This window comes from Arvicanthis niloticus, chromosome 1, assembly GCF_011762505.2.
Source record: "Arvicanthis niloticus isolate mArvNil1 chromosome 1, mArvNil1.pat.X, whole genome shotgun sequence".
Lineage (NCBI taxonomy): Eukaryota > Metazoa > Chordata > Mammalia > Rodentia > Muridae > Arvicanthis > Arvicanthis niloticus.
Genome location: NC_047658.1, coordinates 96725192 through 96748166, shown reverse-complemented (window position 1 = coordinate 96748166; position 22975 = coordinate 96725192). Strand labels below are relative to the sequence as shown.

The window sequence follows — 22975 nt, the reverse complement described above, 5'->3', positions numbered from 1 at the left end:
GACCCCCTCCCACACACTCATTCTTTTGATTAGGAATCTTTTTCCCAATGCAAATGACATAGGGCAATATGGTAGTGACCCTTCCAATGCAAAAGACAGGGATCACTGCTTTTAGAAAATTACATCTATGCACAGGCACTAGGTACTGCATTACCTATTCAGTCTTCAAACCTGTGGGCAAGATCATCCCATGTTATAGATGAGGAAACTGAGTCTCTGAGTCATCGAGGCCATCAGTCATGATGGAAATGTGAACCTGGGTAGTGAGGTGTGGCATCAACGTTTCTGGACACCACTGGATGTAGCAAACACCATGGGCTCAGGCGGCTGCAGTTGTCGTAAAGGCAGGGAGGGACCCGAGGGCTGGTTTGGACACAGTCGTAACCTCAGGTACAGGGAAGCACCTTAGGGCCTGTGTTCTATCTGGCTATGTCTTCACAGTCTTAGTCCTCTCATCTCTACTTCTTAGATGTTAGTCTCATTCCCATCTACAGCAAGTACATCCTCCCTAAGCGTCAACTGAACACAGACCCACCGGCAGGGGAGCCTCTTCCCGACTCTCTCACCGCCAGTCTCCTGCCTCACTTAGAACCCCAGTGACATATGCCTCCCTGTCTCTATATCTTTTCCCACATGACTTCAAGTTTGACTTTGGTCACGTGAGAAGCCCTTCAGTTCAAGGGATGTTAGCAGAGGAGACACATGCATGCTGAGGTCTGAAAGAAAATATTCATACCTCCGCTTCCACTCCAAGAACTCTGCTGGGTCACAAGAACATTCCAGGGTAGTGTGCTGAGGGCTGACAGATCTTGAGGGCAGAATCAATATACCCTATTGGCTCCCACAACAGCCAGGGGACTTCCTCACCAAGACAGGAAGAACTGTTCACATAAATCTAGACTGAATCACCAACCTGCAGACCCATGAGCTGGACCAATGGCCCTAGACCTCTACAGTTTGCTATGGTTTGTGCTATGGTTGTTTAGAGACACGGATGGGGCATGCAGTACGTGGAGAAAAGGGGGATTGTTCCCAGAGGAGGGCCACTCTTCCCAGGCCCTAGAAAGGCTCTTAGAAGACATATTAGCTCTGCATTCCCCAGTAGTCCTTTCTGGGTTTTTGTTTTTTTCTTTTTGAAGCAGAGTCTTACACACCATGATTCCAGATCGCCTTGTCTCCCAATATTCTCCTCCCTCGCACTTTGGACACTGAGATTATAGATCTGAGCCACTTCACCCCATTTATTTTTAGGGATGTTCTCTTTTATTTTTAGGGATCTCGTGGGCATAACTTGTTTTACTACCTGGGATTCCTTGTGCAATAAACCATGTGGGTTTCTCTTGGCTCTAAAACCCACCAAACTTCTGGTTTTATGTATTCCTTTCTTTATGAATGTACATTCATTAACTGATTGCATTTATTTATTTTTGACTTCGAAGGAGTTTAAGGTCAACATTATGAATCAAAATAAGCATTAAAAAAAAAAAAAACTTGAAGAAGTCCTGTTGTTTTGCTTTTAACTTGTCTTTCGTTCCTGTGTCCAGTTCTCTTGGTGTGGAAAACTTCTTAATTTCTTGCTCAGATCTGTGTTTATTAAATGTTCTTAAGTTCCCTTCAGAATGAGAAGTGTAAATAAAATGCAGTTAATAAAATGAAGCATTTCTTTCATGTCAAGTGAATGGCAGTGGTTCAGGATGACCTCATAATGTGCAGTGGTCATGCCGGTGTCAACCTGAGAACGGTTGTTCTATGTCAAACTGGGTGTTGAAAATAAGGTCTCTTGCTGTAAGGAAGGAACAGGAAATTGCAACAAGGCTGACTATGGCTCACAAGGTTGCCTGTCCAGTCATGGCAACAGGGGACAACTGCCGGGCACTGGCATAGCAGGACAAATTGACACAACTGTCATAAGAAAAAGAGGCTGGCACGTCTCTGTAAATGCATATGTCTCTCAGCCAGCACTTCCTGGAGCTTACCTACATTCGTGTATTAGAATGAATGCCTCTGGGGACTGGGGGGATGGATTGGTTGCTGGAATGTTTGCTGTACAAGCATGAGGACCTATGTTCTGTCTCGAGCATCCACATAAAAGTAAAAAATGACGATGGCTGTCTGAAATCGCAGCACCAGGGAGGCTGAGATAGAAGGATGCCCAGGGGTTGCAGGCTAGGCAGTCTCAAAACAGGGAACTTCAGGTCTAGTGAGAGATCTTGTCAAAAAATAAGATGGGAAGCTACTATGAGAGACACTCGACATCCACCACTGGGCTACATGTGTGCGAGCACACACACACACACACATACACATGCACATGCACACTTGTATGCACATACACTTTCTCTTTCTTACACAAACTTTCTCTTTCTCTCACATACACAGACACACACACATCACACACACAGATATACACATGTGCACACCCACATGCACATGCACAACTGTGCGCATACACACTTTCTCTTTCTCACACACACTTTCTCTTACACACACACTGTCTCTCTCCCACACATGCACATGAACATGCACACTTGCACATACACACTTTCTCTCTCCCACACACATACACACTTTCTCTGTTTCTCTCACACACACTTTCTCTCTCTCTCTCTCTCTCACACACACACACACACTCTCTCACACACACACTTTCTCTCACATACAGTTTCTCTCTCCACACACATTCTCTCTCTCTCTCTCTCTCTCTCTCTCTTTCACACACACACATACACACTCAAACACACACACGCACCCATGCACACATGATGCACAAATGAAGTAATGCATGCTCGTTTAAATTTCAAAAGTGAAATGTATTTATTTAACATTTTACTTCTGGAAATTTATAGCTGCACTATAGATGTAGCAAATGATATGTGTATAAAGTTATTTACTGCATCTCTGTTGGCAATGAAGCAAACACTTGGAAACAGCCTCAGCAGGGGACCAGATAAGCCATGGTGCAATACATTCAATGACCGATTCAAAGTAAGAACAATTTCCATGCAAGAGCAGGAAAGGTCTTTAGACTATAGCACTTAGTAAACGAACAAAGGGAGCATCCAGCAATGTGCAAACTATAGCGTCTTCTGGAAGGGGCAGAGGCTGGAGACACACATACAGTCTTGAGTGTACAGAGAACACTTCTGAAAGCAGACTCAAGAAAGCTTGGAATAGTTGCTCATTCCAGAGTCGAAAGCCAAGGGTGATACACCTTACATTTTAAATTCTTTTGTGATTCTTAAATTCTGTGCTATCTCTGTATGATACCTAGTTTTTAAAAGAGAAAAAAAAAATTGAATGTGCTCTTGCTGGCTTATTTGCATTTAAAAACTGATCACAGTTGTTTCTAAGTGTGAAGGGAGAAAATGAATCAAACTCCTTTAGCAATCCTCTGTAATAAGGTAATTGTACCATTTACATTTACCATCACAGTTTGAGGATCTGAAAAGATTCAATACCCAGGGACCCGAAAGCATGGCAGTGGCTTAAGAAACCCAGCTTTGTGTAGCACAGCTATCCTGCATGCTATTAGACACCACACCAACCCAGTGCAATCAGCATTTACTCAACAACTACTGACGATGTTCTCTCAGACAGGCCTTGTGTCAGGAGTTAGAGATGGAACTCCTCCTAAGGCTGCCTCTGTCCTTGAAGTCTTCACACAGATGACTAACACATTCGAAGAGTTCTCTGTCCCTTGAGGACACGAGATGTCGGAGTCATCTTTGTGACTGCAGCATCTGGCATACTCTAGAAACTTGAGTGTTGGTGGAGAGCAAAGACGGATACATGATGACTATTTTATTAGCTATGGTCCAGAGGGACAGTTTCGGGGAGAGAGACAACTAGGAAGTGACAAATTGGGTTCTGACGAGCCATTCAAATCCACACTGTTATGGGTGTCCATGGGAAAGGTTACTCTTATGGGCATGAAGTATATATGGATACGATGGATGAGTATAGACTTCATAATTTTGTAGAAAAAGCATGAACTCGAGGACCAGAAAGTCCTGGCTTAGAAACGGGAAACTACCATTCCTCAGTTTAATGACTGTGGGTGAGTCTACCTTTCTGAACCTTAGTCTTCTTATTTATAAATTGGAAATAACCAGGCCTAATTTACAAGCTAGTTGTCAGGATTCACTGGTTTATTGGAAAAATGAAGTGCAGTTATAGAATGCCCACATACCAAATTATATGTGTAGTGAGTTGAAGCCGTTGGGTAGAACTGCCAGTGTACATCACGGAGCTACATGAGATTGGAACTACAGTGTGGTAAGTCGCAACACTGGCCTTTATGTTATTCACTTCTTCTCTCATCTCTCTCTTCAAATACAGGTATATGATTCTTGTGTCTTTAAATCCTCAGGAGCAATAGCACTATTTGACATGTAGTAGAACTCAGACTGTTGGTGGTGGAACTATCCACTGAATGAGTTTGAAAAAACCAATCCCCGCATGAGCTTTTTCAACACACCCCCACATAATAAGAGAGAGCTAAGAAAGAGGACGGACTCTTCCATGGGTGTGAAATGGATACAAAAGGGCTTTATGGAGAAAATGAGGGTAGGGGATGTGTTTGGGTAGTAGGCTACTTGTCTAGTATTAAAGCTCTGGGTTCAATACCCAGCATTACATAAATTGGACATGGTGGAATACATTTGTCATTCCAGCACTTGGGAGATGAAGACAGGGGGATCAGAAGTTCAAAGTCATCCTCAGCTTCCTAATGAGTTTCAGACTTTGTCTCAAACAAACAAAAAACCCAAAAAGCAGCAGCCAAAAATATATCAAAGAAAGAAAATGGTATACACCATGTCTGAATTAATAATTTTAGAGTTATCCAAACAGAGGCACTCCAGCTTTTTAATAAGAATCTAGTAATCTTATATAGGATATGTGTCTTTTACACCATTTATTTCTAATGTGTGTGTGTTTTGCTTACATGGATGTATTTGCACCATGTGTGTGTCATGGAGGCCAGAAAAGAGTATCAGATCTCCTGGAACTAGTGTTATGATTGTTAGGCACGATGTGGGTCCTGAGAACGAAACCTAGGTCTTCTGCAAATGCAGAGAGTGCTTTTAACAGTTGAGCCTAACCTCTCAAACCTCTCCATTACCTCCTCCAAAGACAGTGAGGGCACAAAAACAGTGTAAAGAGAAGGTGGTTAAGGCATCACATCTTTTCACCAGCCCTGGGTCCTCATGCATACCATTCTTCCTCCTGTGCCTTCCTTCAGTGACCACTGAGGTAGGAGCTGCAGGTACCAACAGGACAAGCCACACTCTTATGATTAGTTGGGGAAGAGAGTACCTGGAACAGAAAGGGAGATGTGGAACTGTTGTGAGTTTTAATCAGGAGTTTCCTGGTCTGCATAAAATGTTCCACTGAGGTAGCAGTATATCATTCATACCTACACTCTATAAGGGTATGAATAAGGAGATGGGGTCGGGGGAGGGCTTCCTGGGATTTCTTGGGGAACAAAGAGGGATGAGAATGTGCCCAATAAACAATAGGGAGACAGAGCCCAAGAGCCTCCTCGAGGCTACTGTATGAATATTTCCCTGGATGTACTATTTTCAAACTATTATTCCAAAGCCTGAACAGCCTCTCTGGCATGTTCTTGAAAAGCATTTGTTCAGTGCACACAGACACACACACACACAGTTGCCACAGCTGGCGCCATGGGACTCCACTGACAGGAAGTGATTTGTTCTTTTCCTTTCTTCTCCAAGTCTGAAGAATGGAAAAAACCAGCCCCCTTCCTCTTGAAGATTTACAAACAGATGTGACTCTCACGGCTCATCTACAGCTGCTGACCAAGAGCCAGGCTCTGTGTGGCTCAGGAGGAGCAGCTTGTCTGATGGAACCCACCCCACCTCCTCCAAGGCTGAAACCCAGCTTGACTGAAGCCACCATTTCATAATGGGGGTTAAAGCTATTTACTGTTGAGCAGCTGCTTCTGACCTCACCTCTGACTTGCATCAAAATGTAAAATCACAGAGTAAGGATTAGCCTTTCACCTTGGATAAATTTGCATTTATCCATGGGGTGAGGCTGCAGAGGCAGGCCCAATGCAGACTGCCCCTGGTCTTCCATACTACTGAGTCTAGACTGAGGCCAGTTAAAAGGTGCTTTGATGGGAGAGGCTGGGTTTTGTCCTGGGGAGGGAGGTTGGTTGTTTTGTTGTTTTTGTTTTCCTTTGAATGATTTTGCCAAAATTCTTCTAAAAGAAGATCCACTGGAAAGTTCTAGAAGGCTTCTGTGGAATAGTTACGGTTAAGCTTATAATGTCACTGAGATTGCTTAATAAATCAAAGATGACAATGGAATCAATCTAAATTTTGGCAAGATCAGGTTGACAAGTGCTGATAACAGTAAGAAGAGACATGGTAGGTAGCACCAGCAAGCTTAGTTTCAAATTTCGACTTTCATCACTTAGAACTGCATGGATCTGGATGCATTACCGTACAAGGCAGAGCCTCCATTTTCATGGTAATAATAATAACAATGACACCCACATTAGAGGTGATAGCTTCTTTGGAGGGTTGAGGTGCAAAGGAAATGACAAGGTGCCTGTGGCCTGCTGCAGTGCCTCCAGCTAGGATCATTAACTAAGATGGGGTTGAAATTCCCTCCACAGTCCCAGTGCAGAGTAACTGGATCATTTTACTGTCAGATGGAACTTGTTGGATCTACATTCCCTGAGGCTCCACTTCCCAAGAAAACCCCATCTTGTTCCTCTCTGGATGCACACCAACAGTCTCTCTCTTGACACCTGAGTGATGCCTGGGAGGCAGGTGTGTCTGCTTAATGTCCAACCTTTTTTTATTGCCAGTCTCAGTGACGTGGTGGGTTCAGTTGGCCATGATTTTAGAGGAGGCAGAAGTTGTCACTGTTCCAGGAATACAGCTTCACAACAGCTATAAAAAGAGGACTGTGTTTAGCCCAGAACTGTTGAGTTGGGGTGAAGATATCCAGCTGGGAAGCAGGACTCTAGGCTTTTCATCCAGTTGGCAAGCACACTGTCTTACCAGTCTTCTGTCTTCCTACAAAGGTCATAAATGACATATCAGACCTGCACTTGAGTCACATGGAAAAGATGCCCCATCTTCTGATGCCTGCCTTGTGGTTGCCCTTCAGATGTGCCCCACAACAGAGTCCCAGATAATTCAGTCTTAGAAAGTTTAGAAGTGGCTTTTTATGAAAATCTTTCTTTTGTAACTTGCTGCAAGTGCAAACTGAAGGGTATTTAACAAGAAACCTGCAGTCCCCTGAATCCTGTCTGGCTCTATTTGCATCCAACAAGGGGTACAATCCCCTTGACTATATTGGTTCCTTCTGTATCCCAGTGATCAGCACCCTAACAACACAACTTCCAGGAGAAAAGATTTATTTGGGCTCCTGGTTTCAGAGATGTCTGCCCATCAGAGCATGGAAAGAATGTCTGAGCAGCTCCTTTCATGGAAGGGGCATGTGGTAGAGACCACTCATAGGCAACCCACAGGAAACAGGGAAGCCAGAACCAGAGCCAGGCTATAACCTTCAAAAGCCCACAAGGAGTGACCAACCACTGCCAGCAGGCTCCACCTTTTAAAGGTACCAAGTATTCAACACATGACCTGTGGGGGACACTTCAGTTTCAAGTTATGACAGAATAAATGAAAAGACACTCCCATCTCCAGAGAAGCAAGGTGGGGCTAGCCACCTTATTTTAGAGACAAAAGAAACTTTTTTTTAAAAATGCCACTTGGTATTTCCCTTTGGAGAATTACTTCTTTGCGTGGCGTTAGTCTATAGGGTTGGAACACTGACTAGAAATTGAATGGCTTAGGCTTAAACAGTCAGTGTGGTGTGCTTTCCCTGAGCATTCTAATTGGCTAATAAGAGGTCACATAATTCAAACAAGCCAATGAGATAAGATTTCCTTTGAACATTCTAGGAAACTGCTCTTGTCTTCAGAATATGAAAAGTGTATCTGAGACTGATAGAGGTGTGTGTGTGTGTGTGTGTGTGTGTCTGTTTGTGTGTGTCTGTGTGTGCTTGTGTGAGCTGTTTTAGTTAAGTTTTGTTGCTATATTAAAAAAAAAAAACTTTGGGGAGGAAAGAGTCTATTACATCTTACAGTTCCCAGGTCACAGTCTATCAGTGAGGGAAGTCAGGGCAGAAACTCAAGCAGGAGCAGAAGGAAGCATAGAGGAAAACCACATACTAGATTTTTTTTTCATCATAGCAGCTGTTCCCAACCTTCCTAATGCTGCAACCCTTTAATATAATTCCTCATGATGTGGTGACCCCCCAACTGTAAAATTATTTTCCTTGCTTCTTCAGAACTATAGTTTTGCTACTGCTATGAATCGTAATGTAAATATCTATGCTTTCTGATGGTCTGATGACCTCTGTGAAAGGGTCATTCAACCCCCAAAGGGGTCACGAGCCACAGCTAAGGAACCACTGCTCAGCAGTCTGATCAGCTTATTTTCTTCCAGAGCCCAAGAGGCCTATCCTGGGATAGCACCACCCACAGTGGGCTGGGCTCTCCCTCATCAATCTTTAATTAAGAAAGTAAACCCGCAGACCTATTCCCAGGCTAAGCTGATGGAGACAGGTTTTCAGTCAAGGGTTCTTCTTCCTAGGTGATTAGTTTGTGTCAAGCTGACAAAGACTAACCAGTATGCATGCCTTCTTTCAGGTCCTCAATGTGAAGTTACACCCAAATCCACCCTCATCATCTGGAGGTCCTCTTGAAATGCATATCACTAGCACAAACAATAGATTCTGGTCTACAGATTGGGGGTAAGCCCAACATTGTATATTTTTATTGAGGTCTCAGGAGCTGGTCACCCTAATTGCTCTAGAGGCAACATCCAAAGAACCACTCCCTTGGAGGATAAAATTCAGATCAGTGAATGGGACTACTGGAAGAAATAATTGACTTCATTTTGGTCCTTCAAGATGGACTGTACACGTAGCATGTGTTTGTTGTGTTATCATAGTGGAGCATGTATGTTATTTTCAAGTGCTTATGAGATGATTACAGATCTGATCTGTGTGTGAAGCAGAGTGACATTGCGCCACAGAGATGACCTCAGCAGGGCTGAAGATGTCCGAGGGGGTAGACACAGTTGCTAAACAAAACTCAATGAAACTACAAATAAATACTTGGAAGCTGAGCTTAGAGCAGCTTTCCAACTACTTGAGAAATATACATTGTTTCAAAATGCCTGTTTTGTTAAGACAACAATAACCAGATGATTGCACACCAAAATGTCTGTTTTGAAACCATAGTTGTCCTTTAGAGAAAGTTTATAGCTTCAGATTCTCTCATTACTCAACAACAAAACTGTGAAACTAAAGACATCCATCATAAGACTCAAACATTCAAGGGAAGGTCATCAAACCTAAACAGAAGGACAGAAGAAACAAAGTATGAGACTGAATTTAAACTCAGATGCTATGGATCAATAGAACTGGTCAGTTTACAAGCTGTGGAAACATAAAAGAAAAGCTGTTACTAACCTTAATCAAACATAGAAAAGAAATGGGGAAGGGTAAATGTCCAGAATTGGGAATAGATAAATTGGAAACAATAAATAATATAATCCCAGATGCTTGGGGAAGTTTTCAAACTATGAAAGAAAACTGTGTAAGACATGGCTTCCACAGTTTAGATTCTGGATGATAAAGATAATCATTCTAGAAAAGATAATTTCTTATACCAAGAAGAGAAAGAAAAGTGAATGTGGTCTGTTCTGGAAGGGGGCATGGCACAAACGTCAAAGCATTAAACAGCGGGTGATTCTTGGATTTCTGAAGTTGTTTGGCTTTCAAGGCCTAATGGATGCTGCTACTGATTGTTACAAAGTTAGATACAAAACCAAACACCAAAACCTACAGAACCCATCTCATTTTCAGGTCCTAATCATACTATTTTTTTTTTTTTTTTTTGAGACAGGGTTTCTCTGTGTAGCCCTGGCTGTCCTGGAACTCACTCTGTAGACCAGGCTGGCCTTGAACTCAGAAATCCACCTGCCTCTGCCTTCCAAGTGCTGGGATTAAAGGCGTGCGCCACCACCGCCCGGCTCCTAATCATACTATTAAGTAGATCCCTCCAATCCCAGAGGGCCATTATCGTCACCACCGGATTACAACATCCATCTAGAAGCCAAAGGAGGACATGTATGGGGAGGAAAGCAGCAAGCACAATCACCATTAGTTGAAGATAAAATGATTATACAGCATAGAAAACCTAAGACTGAGAAAACTGTGGAAAAAAATCCAAGAGGCACTAGTAATGGGATCCCAGTGTTAAGACAAATATACAGAAGTAATAATGTTTTTCATACTAATTATAGTCAAGTAGACATGTAACAAAATTCCACAAGTGATAATCTTTACACCTAATAATGTATAAGTCAGGCTACATAAAGAAACCCGCAGGGTTAAACTGGTGGATAATGAAAGAGATTTTAAAAAAAATTTTATATTACCTTTTTATAAAAAAAAATTATTTATTTATTTTATGTATATGAGTACAGTGTAGCTGTCTTCAGACACACCAGAAGAGGGCATCAGATCCCATTACAGATGGTTGTGAGCCACCATATGGTTGCTGGGAATTGAACTCATGACCTTTGAAAAAGAAGCCAGTGCTCTTAACCACTGAGCCATCTACCTAGACCCATGATATTACCTTTTTTATATACTTTTCTTTCCCCTCTTTTATTGAAAATAGTTTTTTTCTCATATAATATATCCTGATGACAGTCTTCCTCTGTCTACTCCTTCCAGTTCTTCCCAACATCCCCTCTCATGGAGATCCACCCCGTTTCTGTCTCTCATTAGAAAACAAATGAGCTTCTAAGGCAATATAATATAATACATTATGATAAAATAAAAATTGACACAACAGAATAAGACACAGCAAACAGAAGAAGAGTCCAAGAAAAGCCAAAAAGAAACATAGGTTCAGGGAGCCACTCATTTGCACACTCAGGACTCCCATAAAAACACTACACTAGAAACCATAATTATATACACATAGAATCTTTAGGGTAAAAAGAGAGAGAAAATAAATGTAAATAAAATTTAAAAAGATTAAAAACTAAGATAAATTTTATAAAGAAGGTAAAACCCTGACATGACATTATGAGACAAAGAACCTCTAAAAATACCATTGAGTTTATTTTCTGTTGGCCATCTATTACCAGGCATGTAACCTACACTTCAGAGTAGTTTGTTTCCTCAGTGAGACCTCTTGGAGGAAACTGAGTTTTCATTTCCAAGTAGTTATCAATTGGAGATTGCTTCTGGGTTAGGGATGGGAGGTGTCCACTTCTTCCTTCAGCTCCAGGACTCTCATTTGATACAGACTCTTGCCAGTCCTGTGCATACTGCCTCGGTCTCTGTAGACAATGTGTCGTAAGTTTATGAAATATGGAAAATGTGAGTTTTGACCTTTATGACTTGACCACAATTTTCCTACAGATTAAAAAGAAGCTGAAGTTTGCTCTGCTTGGGATCGAAGGCTGGTTTGGGTTAGTCAAATAGTTGGATGAGCTGGATAAATTTGGGAAGAAATAGCCCCATTCTTTGCTGCATTGGTTTCTAGATAAGGTACTAACACTAGACTGGAGTTAATAAAGCAGTGAGGAAAAGGAAAGAGATAAAAATGGGTGAGAGGGAGAGGGGAAAATTGTCCTGTTAAAAAAAAAAGTAAGATGACTTTTAAGAGTGAGCACAGGGCCATCAAAATGGCTTGGTAGTTAGAGATGCTTACTGCCAAGACCAATACCCTGAGTTATATCTTTGGAATCTGTATGGTAGAAGGAAAAAACTAACTCCCACAAATGGCCCCCTGACCTCCACACTTCCACACTCAACACACTAGTAAATGCAAAAAAGTCACTTGTTATGTTGTGTCATCATGTCACCCACTCACTGTTGAAAGCCTTCAAGGCTTTGGTGATGGTGACAGCAATAATTGTGATGATGGTGGTGATGGAGTGAAGGTGGCCATGGTAGTGGTGTTGATGATAGTGGTGGAGGTGGAGTGATGGTGGTCATGACAGTGGTGGTGATGATGGTGATGATGATGGTGGTGGATGGAGTGATGGTGGTTATGGCAGTAGTGGTGATGATGGTGATCAGGATGGAGTAACAGTGGTGATGGCAGTGGTGGCGATGATGGGGGTAGTGGTCATAACAGCACTGACTTCTCAAACAATACACTAAGCACTTTACATTTAGAGATCAAATTAGCTCCAGTCTCCTATCTCTCCTTCCTGTAAATGAGGCACCAAGGCAGAGATCAGTAAGTAATTTAACCAAGTGCCTAACTCCAGAGCATAGAATCTGACCATTGACCCAGATGTTCTGACTCTTATGTTGACTCATGACTGGACCTTAGTGCTGCCCATCTAACAAACTCATGGCCTTCAGCTGGTGCCAATGAGAGGACCAGATGAGTTCCAATGGGGCCTTCCTTGTAGACAAATGTGCAGGGCTCAGGGCCAAACAACAATCCATAGAAGCAGACTATGGAAGTGACTAACAGGAAAAAACCCAAAACATTTGACCATTGCCAGGAAACATTGCCAGGAACCTTCAGTGCCCAGCAAGCATGCTGGGACTTCTATCAGGTATGACTAGGACAGAGACAGTTCTATTGTATTTTAAAATAGACACTTTCTTCCATGAGCTGGATAGCTTACATTTCCCACAGAAGCGGAAATAGGCCTTATCCTTATTAAAATGCTAACATCCCCTACATGCATCAGAGACAGTGCAAGTACACGCAGATTCTAATGGAGTATTTAAAAAAAAAAAAACTTGTCCAATTTATTTTAAAATATGTTTTGTGGAACACAAATGTACATAAATTTCCAGGAAAAATTGAAAACAGGTATCAAAGACAACTTAGTGCAGCAGCTATATGGAATGACTTGACCTAAAGGAGTTTGGTTGATTTTGGGGGGAAAATACATAGATTCCTTTCTACTTGTACCACCAAACAAAACAGCATATGAGACAAAGAGATTTATATGTGGAAAAAAATAACTCCAAGTTACTAGAAGAAAATATAAGTGAATAATCTGGGGTGGCAATGACCTTTATAAGTTTGGCATGGCCTCCGCCTTTCCCATTCCAAAAGAAATGGCAGAAAGAATAAGCCAAATATTCTAAATTTCAGGATAGAGTGAGATGGATGATCACTTACCATCACTTGCAGCTAACTCCAGATCATGCACACGTCTCATGACATATAAGGTCATAATGAACTGTAACTGTAACTATAAGGTCATAATGAACTGTAACTGCTTGAATAATAACTATTAAGATTGACACCATTGAGTTATGAAAATAACCCAAATGGATTAGATTGATATTGGGCAAGGGGGGAATTCATAGAGAACCTAGGCTTGGCTACTTGCTGAAGAGGCAGAGTAGGAGGATGGTGGGAACCCAGGAGCCAAGGAAGTGCAGAAGAGAAGTGAGCTCTGGGGCTACTGCATGTGTGCACTTCACTGAGGGTCTGCCTTCAAGCATTTACATTGAATCAAGAAGAAAATATAAACCTGGGTGCAGAGAAGCAAAACAGTAGATAGCTACTGTGCTCAGTCAAAGGAGTAAGGATGGGGAATTAAGCACCCATACCTTCTTGCTCTCCTACCCAAGATCTCTCTAAAATGGCAGTGATGACATTTTGTGTTTTTCTTGGTTATCAAGTTCAAACACAAAGAGAAAGGAGCACAGACTGAATGTTAATAAAAGAACAGTTGAATGATTTCACAAAGCTAACTCCCAAGGGTGCAACCTTGGAATGGGGATTGTATAAAATGGTAGGTGTTTAAGAGACAGATTGTATTATAAATCTTTGAGCTCCAGGCCAGAAGGATGGAACTGAGACCAAGCTATAACAGTTTCCTATGAGATTGAAACATTCCATCCTTCAGAAAAGCTCTTTAGACAGGAAAGTAAACAACTGAAAATGGGTTCAAGGAAGAACCTAAAACTGACCAGACTCACTCTGCCCCTACCTGCCAGAGTAAGCCATAATAGCTGTGAAGACTGTGAGACCAGATCAGCTGCTTGAGCAAAACAGAAGTAGAGCTACATGGCAGAGGTTTAGACCAGAGTCTCTTGGGAAGGACACTCTCCAAACTATTGAGCAGCCTCCAGGCCGAACAGTGTTCTCCAGGTTTCCAGCTTTTTGGAGCTGTCGCCCGTGCTGGGGTGGGCTTTGGTGACACAGCTGTCTTTGAGTCTACTGTAAGTAGCTCCTCACCTACATTCCTATAACTAACCCCCGTAAAACTCGTCATTCACCAAGTTGTATGTTGTTAGAATCCATACTTTGGTCTGTCATGGGCTTCATATCTGGGGTGAATAGATGTGTATGTAGTGTCTCCTCAGGAAAAGTTTTGTCACACAACACATGTTCAGTCAGAAAGAGTTAAATTTACCTAGTTGAATGTCGTAATATGATTGACTAATTGATCATTCCAAGGATTATGGGACAAAGAACTTTAAGTATTGCAACTCTGAAGGAAAAGGTACCCTGGCCATCTGGAACCAAGAAACATCACAAAGCCACACCACACAACAACCTCCCCCAGGAGATTTATTGGAAAAGACACAAAAGGATGACTGCCTCTGCTTGGGGGAGAAGCAGCAAAGAAAGGAGCAGGCTTATATACAGTTTCCTATAGAACAGAGCTTTCCAGGGTCAAGATTTCCAGTGTGGGTATTGGTGAGGTTTCAAGCCATGAGTGTGGAGGGAGCTTGGGGATTGGTGGGTTTTCTAGCTCAGATGATGGTGTATTTTTTAGTCAATCAACCAACCAATCAATTAATTAATTCTCTCATATATTACATCTGGCTGCAGTTTTCTTTCCTTCCTTTTCTCCCAGTGCCTCCTACCTCCCATCTCCTCCAGATCCACTCCTCCTCTGCTTCCCTTCAGAAAAGAGCAGGCCTTTCAGGGATATCAACCAAACATGGCATAACAAGCTACAATAAGACTAGGCACAAAACCTAATATCAAGGCTAGACGATGAAGCAACCCAGTAGGATGAGAAGGGTCTCAAAAAGCAGGTAAAATAGTCAGAGACAACCTCAGCTCCCACTGTTAGAGTCCCACAAGAACATCAAGCTACTCAACTGTAACATATATGCAGAGGGCCTACATCAGACCCATACAGGTTCCCTGATTGTCGTCTCAGTCTTTGTGAACTCCTGTGATCCCTGGTTAGTTGATCCTGTAGGCTGTGTTCTTATGGTGTCCTTGACCACTCTGGATCCTACAGTCTTCCCCCTCTTCAGTGGGATTCCCTGAACTCTACCTGATATTTGGCTGTGGGTTTCTGAATCTGCTCCCGTCAGTTGCTGTTGGATGAAGCCTCTCTGGTGATACTTATGCTAGGCTCTGATCTGTGAATATTGCAGAACATTGTTAGAAAGAAATCATTTCATTGACTTTCTTCTTCTTCTTCTTCTTCTTCTTCTTCTTCTTCTTCTTCTTCTTCTGCTTCTTCTTCTTCTTCTTCGTCTTCTTCGTCTGCTTCTCCTTCTCCTTCTCCTTCTCCTTCTCCTTCTCCTTCTCCTTCTCCTTCTCCTTCTTCTCCTCCTCCTCCTCCTCCTCCTCCTTCTCCTTCTCTTCCTCCTCCTCTTCCTCCTTCTCCTTCTCCTCCTTCTCCTTCTCTTCCTCCTCCTCTTCCTCCTTCTCCCCCTCCTCCTCCTCTTCTTCCTCTTCCTCCTCCTACTTCTTCTTCACCAGTCATGTGTGATTCTACCTTAGATCTCTAGGTCTCTGGCTGTCCAGCCTCTTATGATCCTCCAGGCAGTGTAAAGAATGGGCTTTCTCTCATGGCATAGCCACTCCCAAAAGTTCTTCACCACCTTTACCCAGCACATCTTGCAGGCATGACAAATTGTAAGTCGAAAGTTTTGTGGCTGGGTTGGTGTCCCAGTCCCTCTACTGGAAGCTTTACCTAGTTATTAACGATGGTTGGTTTAGGGTCTGTATCCTCCATTACTAAGAACCTTTACTAGGATCATCCCTGTGGATTCCAGGGAGTTTCCACTGCATTAGGTTTCTACCTCACCCCAATATGTCCCCCAATTCAAGTCATCTCTCTCAATACTCTCTCTCCATCCATCACCACCCCAACCTGATCCTTCTGTCCTCATCTCCACCTGCTCCCAGTCCACACACGAAATCCATTCTGTTTCTCTTTCCCAGGGACATCCATGTGTCCTCCCTTGAGGCCTCCTTGTTACTTAGCCTCTCTGGGTCTATGGAGTGTAGCATGATTGTCCTTGTTTTAAAGCTATATTCAAGTATGGGTGTACAGCATATTTGTCTTTCTGGGTGTGGGTTACCTCATTCAGGATGATTTTTTTTTAATTCCCTCCATTTGCCTACAAATTTCATGGTCATTTCTTTAAACAGCTGAGTAGTACTACATTGTATAAATGTACCACATTTTCTTTATCCATTCTTCAGTTGAGGAACATGTAGGATACTTCCAGTTTTTTCTGTCTATTACAAATAAAGCTACAATGAACATGGTTGAGCAAGTGTCCTTGTGGTAGGACAGAATGTCCTTTGGGTATATGCTCAAGAGTGGTATAGCTTTGGGTCTTGAGGTAGATCAATTTCCAGTTTTCTGAGAAACTGCCATATTGATTTCCAAAGTGGCTGTAAAAGTTTGCACTCCCACGAGCAATGGAAGAGTGTTCCCCTTGCTCCACATCCTTGACAACATGTACTGTTGCTTGAGTATTTGATCCTAGCCATTCTGACAGGTGTAAGATGGCATCTCAACCCTGGTCATAGTGGTGGGGTTTAAAACCAGAAACTGAACTCAGACTTTTTACCCTACATGTACCATATCTTCCAGTTAGGGGACTGAAGATCCTTTTCCATGGACAGGTATCAACATAAAAGTATTTTGAAAGAAGCTGTAATGTTCAGATCACAAGTTTGAGTGAGTTGAACTGCCAAGCCACTTTTTTGAGGATTTAAAAAACTATAATTCTTTGAAATTTTCTTGCATGTTTGTATTACTTCCCATTGCTGTGATAAAATACCCTGATAAAAGGAACTAAAAGGAGAAAGAGTTTATTTCAGCTCATAGTTCATTGTTGTGAAGATGTCTTGCTAACAGAAGCCTGTGGCAGCTCATCATATTACATCTACAGGCAGGAAGCAGAGAGTACCTAGAACTGGTACTCACCTGGCTTCCTCTGTTTTATGATATCTAAGACTCAAGATCAGAGAATGTTGCTATTCTCATTTAAGGTGGGTCTTCCCATCTCAATTAATCTAGAAAATCCCTCACAGGCATGCCTAGAAGCTTCTCTTCTAGGTGACTCTAGATTTTGTTACATTTATAGTGTTAATCATCACCACTTCCTTGTCCTAAGAACACTGACCCAGCTGCTGAGTGCTGAACATAGCTCTTGTGTCCCCAAACACTCCTAACTTAGAGACCTGGCCATGGAGCCAAAGAGTACTGGCCTGTTGGTCTGGTGAGGACACTCCAGCACTGGACAGGAGCCTTCCTTTCTTTCCCTCCACAGAGCTCCATGTTGGCAGCAGCAGCTGCAGAGTTTACATGCTGAGATTCTGGCTCTGGCTCTGCCCTAGAAGCAAGAGTGAATCTGGCCATGCCTGTACTGTACTGTGCTGTACTGTGGGGACTTGTGAGCCCCTTCCCACAACACTGCTGAGCGTCTTGCTGAACCCACATGGTTTAGGGAATGAGTCTCTGAGGACAAGTGCCGCAGAAGGCACTCACACTGACGATACAGGCTGCTGACTGCCATGGAAGCCTTGATCCAGGCTTACTTCCATCCAAATCTCAACATTGTCCTTCTCAAGTCACCAAGTTCCAAGTCACCAAGTCACTTAAGCAAGTTCCTGAGCTCTTACAACTTCTGTAAAGTTTGGGAAATCATAGAGTTTGTTGCACAGAAGGCTAAGTGTGGCATTTTCATAATGTTGACTCTACAATAAGTATCAAGTATTCAGTATCAAGGACAGTGAATGTTTTCTTAAAATAATCAAAATCAAAATCTTAAGGCATGGAATTAAACCAGAACCACAGTGTGTGTGTGTGTGTGTGTGTGTGTGTGTGTGTGTGTGTGTGTGTGTGTGTGAAGAGAGAGAGACAGAGACATACACAGAGAGGGAGAGGCTTTTCAATCGCTCTTCTCTGATGGCTAATGATTTTAGGAAACTTCTACATCTTTTTTTTGGGGGGGGGGGGTTATTTGTATACCCTCTGTGAACTGTCTGTTCCAGCAATACAATATTTGTTTTTTAATTCCCAAAGTATAATAGTTGTTTATATATTTTGGACATTTCTTCATCAGAGATTTAGAGTGAATATATTCTTTTAGGGTAAATCTCATATCTTTATTTTTAACTGAAAAAAATTTAAAGAGTGGAAGTCTTTGATTTTTCTGGGAATAGATTGTGTTGGTCTGTTTACTATTGCTATTTTAAAAGTGCTTGAGATTGACCTTTTTCACAGGACAGAAGTTCATTCTGCTCCTGGTTCTGGGGGCTTGGAAGTCTGTGAACTTGGTGCTGAACTAAGCTCAGAACCTGGGAGGCTTTCTTATAGCATACCTCGAGGAGGCCTTTGCAAGGACAGACCAAGCCAGCATGCCCACTCAGCCCTCCCTTCTGCCACTAATGCTGATATGGAAGCCTTGTCCTTGCCATCTTGTCTAAGTCAAATTACCTCCCCTAGGACCCACCTCAGAATGCCTACAACAAATTAAGTTGGTAACTAAACTCCCAACACGCAAAGTCTTAGGAGACAATCTTCCTTCACTGGGTAATTGTTTTCTTTGTTCTAATTGCTTTCTATGTATCAACTCATCCAATTCTCACAAGTCTTTGAGATAAATAAATTAATATCCTTGTATATAGGGAAACTCAGCTTCCAGGAGTTCAATCTACTTTTAAAATCATTTTACTATGAAACAAGAGAGCTAGGATTTCAGCTAGGATTTAGTGTCCTGAATTCCCATCTTCTTCTTCATTTCAGATATGCTCTATTCTTTTACATTTCGAACCTGAGGAGAGCCTGTTCATCTCCTCCAGGCTCTTTGGCACCATTGACACACATACTTAAAGCAGAGGAAGTGAAAACCACATCACTAGCGATGCCTCCCATCACTAAAGATGCTTCTCATCATTAACAATGCCTCCTATCCCTCCCTTTTCTGTAGATTCTCCTTGTACGTGTATTTAATTACTTACGCGTTTTAATTAGCATGTAAAGCACTGGGTTTTGTTGTGACATTTTCTAACAGAATTTGTTTTTGTTGATTCTCTTTCCCTGTTCCTCCCCAATTGCTGACACCCCCACATCCTTTTACCCCAGTGTCCTCCATCCAACTTGTATGTCACCAAAGTTCTGTTACCTGCATTCACCTCCCTCTCTCTGCCCCCTCTCTAGTTTCCACCCCTGTGTGTCTGACTATATTGATATAGATATATAAAGTAGGATGCATATATGAAAGGGAACATAGAATATTTGTCTTTCTGAGTCTGGATCATCTTGTGAAATATTGCCTTTTTGCCATTTAGGAGGGTTTTGGTGGTCTGTTTAAGAAATTGTCATTTCCACTAAGGCTGACAAGATTTTCTTTTCTGATTCTGAAACTTATAGCATCTTGCTTTTGCATTTACATCTATTATCCAATACTGTGATTTTTGCAGTGCTGTCATGTGAGGGCTGAGACTTGTAATTTTTATTGTTGTTGTTCTCTTTATGGATTTCTAGTTATCCCACAGCCAGTTATTAAATAGACTATGCCTTTACCTTTTAGAATACTTTAGTATCCTCATCAAAATTGAACCGACTCATATGTGTAGATCAACTTCAACAGTGGTCTTTCTCATTGCCTCTGTGCCTATTTCTGCACTGTATCAATTGCTGTGGCTAAACAGGAAGTTTCAAAATAGTAGCATCAATATCCTCAAAGATACAAGTAAGTCTCAAGTCCATGGAGGAAAACAAAGAAACTAAAACAGAATATTTAGAGAATGGAAAGAACTTTCACTAGTCACACACACGCATGTTACATATTGATATTCAAATGCATATACATGCATGTGCATGCATGCACATGCAGACATGAACAGACACAAACACACAAACATATACATATACAGGGAAAGTAGTTGAAACCAGTAAAAAGACTGGAGTTCTGGCTTAGGAAAGTATCCCAGAACACAAGGCCAGAAGATTGAATGCAAGAGAGAAGAGGTTGGGAGACGGTTAGGAGATTAGAGTTCAGGACAAAGTTCAGTATTGAATTTGCAAAGAAAATAGAAGCAATGCAAACATTGACAGAGCAATTCAAGAACATGTTTGGTTGTTTGTTTTTAACAATGCATTCAGATTTCTACACCATCATACTCTAGCAAGTTCCCAGCATGGGGGTTTAGAGCAGACCCTGGAAGATCCCTGTGGAGATCAGAATACTGAGTGGTAAAGAGAAGGTTCTACAAGTTGTCAGAGGGTCAAGGGAAGACTCCTAACAACGTTTCCGGAATCAGAGTGGCCTCTGTGTTGCTAGGAGTAACAAAAGGACAGCACAGTGGCATCTTCAAAATGCTGAACAAAAGTTAATATGATCATAATATGTTGTATAAATACATCAAATTTTGGAAAAATAAAACATAAAGAGCTTCCAGACTGAAATGAGAAGATACTGGTGGGTAGCACCTGGTCATGGATACAGTTTGCTTTTCAGATAGACTCATCCCTGTCACCAGAGGCATAGTGTAGTCCATAGGAAGACCATCAATAGGCCAGATGTAAAATACGATCTGTAAGCAAGCAACAATAGCATGTGAGGAAAATGCACACCATGGAAAAGAAACCACAAACTCCATAACACGTGCATAAGCCATAAACCAAAAGGTTAAACCTAAGCAAATTGACTTAATAGGACAAACAGAAGAAAGATTAAAACAGTAACCTTCTGAGGATTAAGAGAATCACATCTATAAAACAAGAACACACTGCTGTAATAAAACAGCTGGGCCCCATGGGAGCTGAACCATGATGATCGCAATTTAAAAGTTCAGTTTAATCTTAAAACTGAGCTAGTAAAGGATCAAACTGAATCGCTTCTTTTCTTCTAGAACATAGTTCAAAGGGACAAAAAGAAGTCATGAGAAGAAAAACAAAAGTCCTAGGGATGGAGCCCAAAGGCTCCTCGGCTTTGTTCTAATTAGAGATCTATAAAAGAGAAGACAAAGAAATCAGGGGACAGGGTGATCACACTTTAAATTCTCCAGAGCTCAAGAAAGACATTGACCTTCTGACTGAAACAACCCTTTGAGTCCTGCTCGTGATGTAGCTTCTCTGGAGATGAAAAGACAAAAGGAAACCCATCTAGACTCTTGAATTGGCCTATGTCACCATCTGTATCAGTTACAAATACCAGCATCATTTATGTTCCTGAGTGTGAGCATGTGCTTGCAAAGATACACATGTCAAAATCAGAGGACAAACTCTGATATTAGTACTCTTGTTCCAACTTCTTTGAGACAGGGTCTCTCCTGTGTACCACCGAGCTACCCCACCAAAGAGTTTCTGTAGAGGTTCCTGTTTCTACCTTCTGTCTCTCTGTATGAGTCCTGGGATTCCAGATATTTCAAGCACTTTCCCCGCTGAGCCATCTCCTCAATCTCACACCCTGACATTATAAAGATACCTTAGTTGCTAAGGTCAGGTCTAAGTATCAATGATAGTAACAGTTTATTTGGATAGAATATGTGCTTACTTAAAGCACCAGACACCAACCCAGGTGTAAAGCCCATCAAACTGCACTGTTTTTACTGAGCATAGTAGCAGACTTCTCCCTTCTTCTAATCCAGATGTTTCTTAAACACCTGCCACGTGTCAACATGATGCCTGTCAAGGGGCAAGCATGAGACCTAGGATATTTGTACACAAAGAACTTCAGAGACCACCTCTTTTGATTTCTAGACCCTGTTCTCAAAGATCTTTCAGAAGATTTTACTCTCACTGGTGGCAAAGAACAAACAAAACTTCAGAGCCTGAGTCCATGAGCTGGCTTAGTGGGTAGGGGCACTGGATGCCAAGCCAGTGACCTAGATTCAATCCTTGCCACATAGTGGAATGAGAGAACTGGCTCCCACAAACTGTCCTCTAGCTTCCATATTTGTCGTAGCACAACACACACACACATGCACACACACACAAAATGTATTTTAAAAATTAAAAAATAAAACCAGCAACCAAAAGCTTGGGAAATTAATATACTCACAATGTGATATATGGTTTGTTTCCTTATGATTATTCTACCCTGGTCTTTAGGAAACACTCTGGGTAAAAGCTGATATCAAAAACAAACAGGCAGGAGAAGCTTTTCATTGATGCCTTATATGGTCTCAGCTCCTTGTGAAGTAGTTCTTGAGGTTGCTGCTGGACTTCTGGATAAATGAGCATGGGCAGTTTCTTTACACTGTAACTATTCTAAAAACACCAAAAAAAAAAAAAAAAATTGGCATGGAGGAAGAATTTGAATGCTAGGGCCCTTTCTTACCACTTAGAAATGGAACCGATGGTCCTTGTAGCCTGAGGAACCCAGGCTTAGAAGCATTGTTGAGCAGAATCCCAAGGGAAACTCCTAGTTATGGCCCTCCTTCAAACTGTTTTTTCCTGAAGCTTGATGGCCAGGAGACCATGAGAGTGGCCTGTCCCTCAGAGATGAAGACATGCCACTTTGACTTACTGATGTCTTTGTTAGACTGAGTTGGATCCAGAACCACCCTGGCAGGAGGGATCTAAAGAAGGAAGTCTTTGATGAATTAGGCACATGTTTGTTCCCAACTTCATTAAGAGGCAAGAAATGCAAGACTCTTGAATCAGGTTCTAAGTGAGGAGTAGCTGATACAAATTCTATGGATACA

General features: G+C 41.9%; 1 long non-coding RNA gene across 1 annotated transcript in view; it reads right to left on the bottom strand.

Moving 5' to 3' along the window:
* Window positions 1–2854: 2854 nt before the first annotated feature.
* LOC143434098 (uncharacterized) overlaps window positions 2855–22975 on the bottom strand; it is a 77849-nt gene continuing 57728 nt past the window's right edge. The window contains exon 3 of the long non-coding RNA XR_013103326.1: window positions 2855–5316. This is a non-coding gene — a long non-coding RNA (uncharacterized LOC143434098). The remainder of the gene's footprint in view (window positions 5317–22975) is intronic.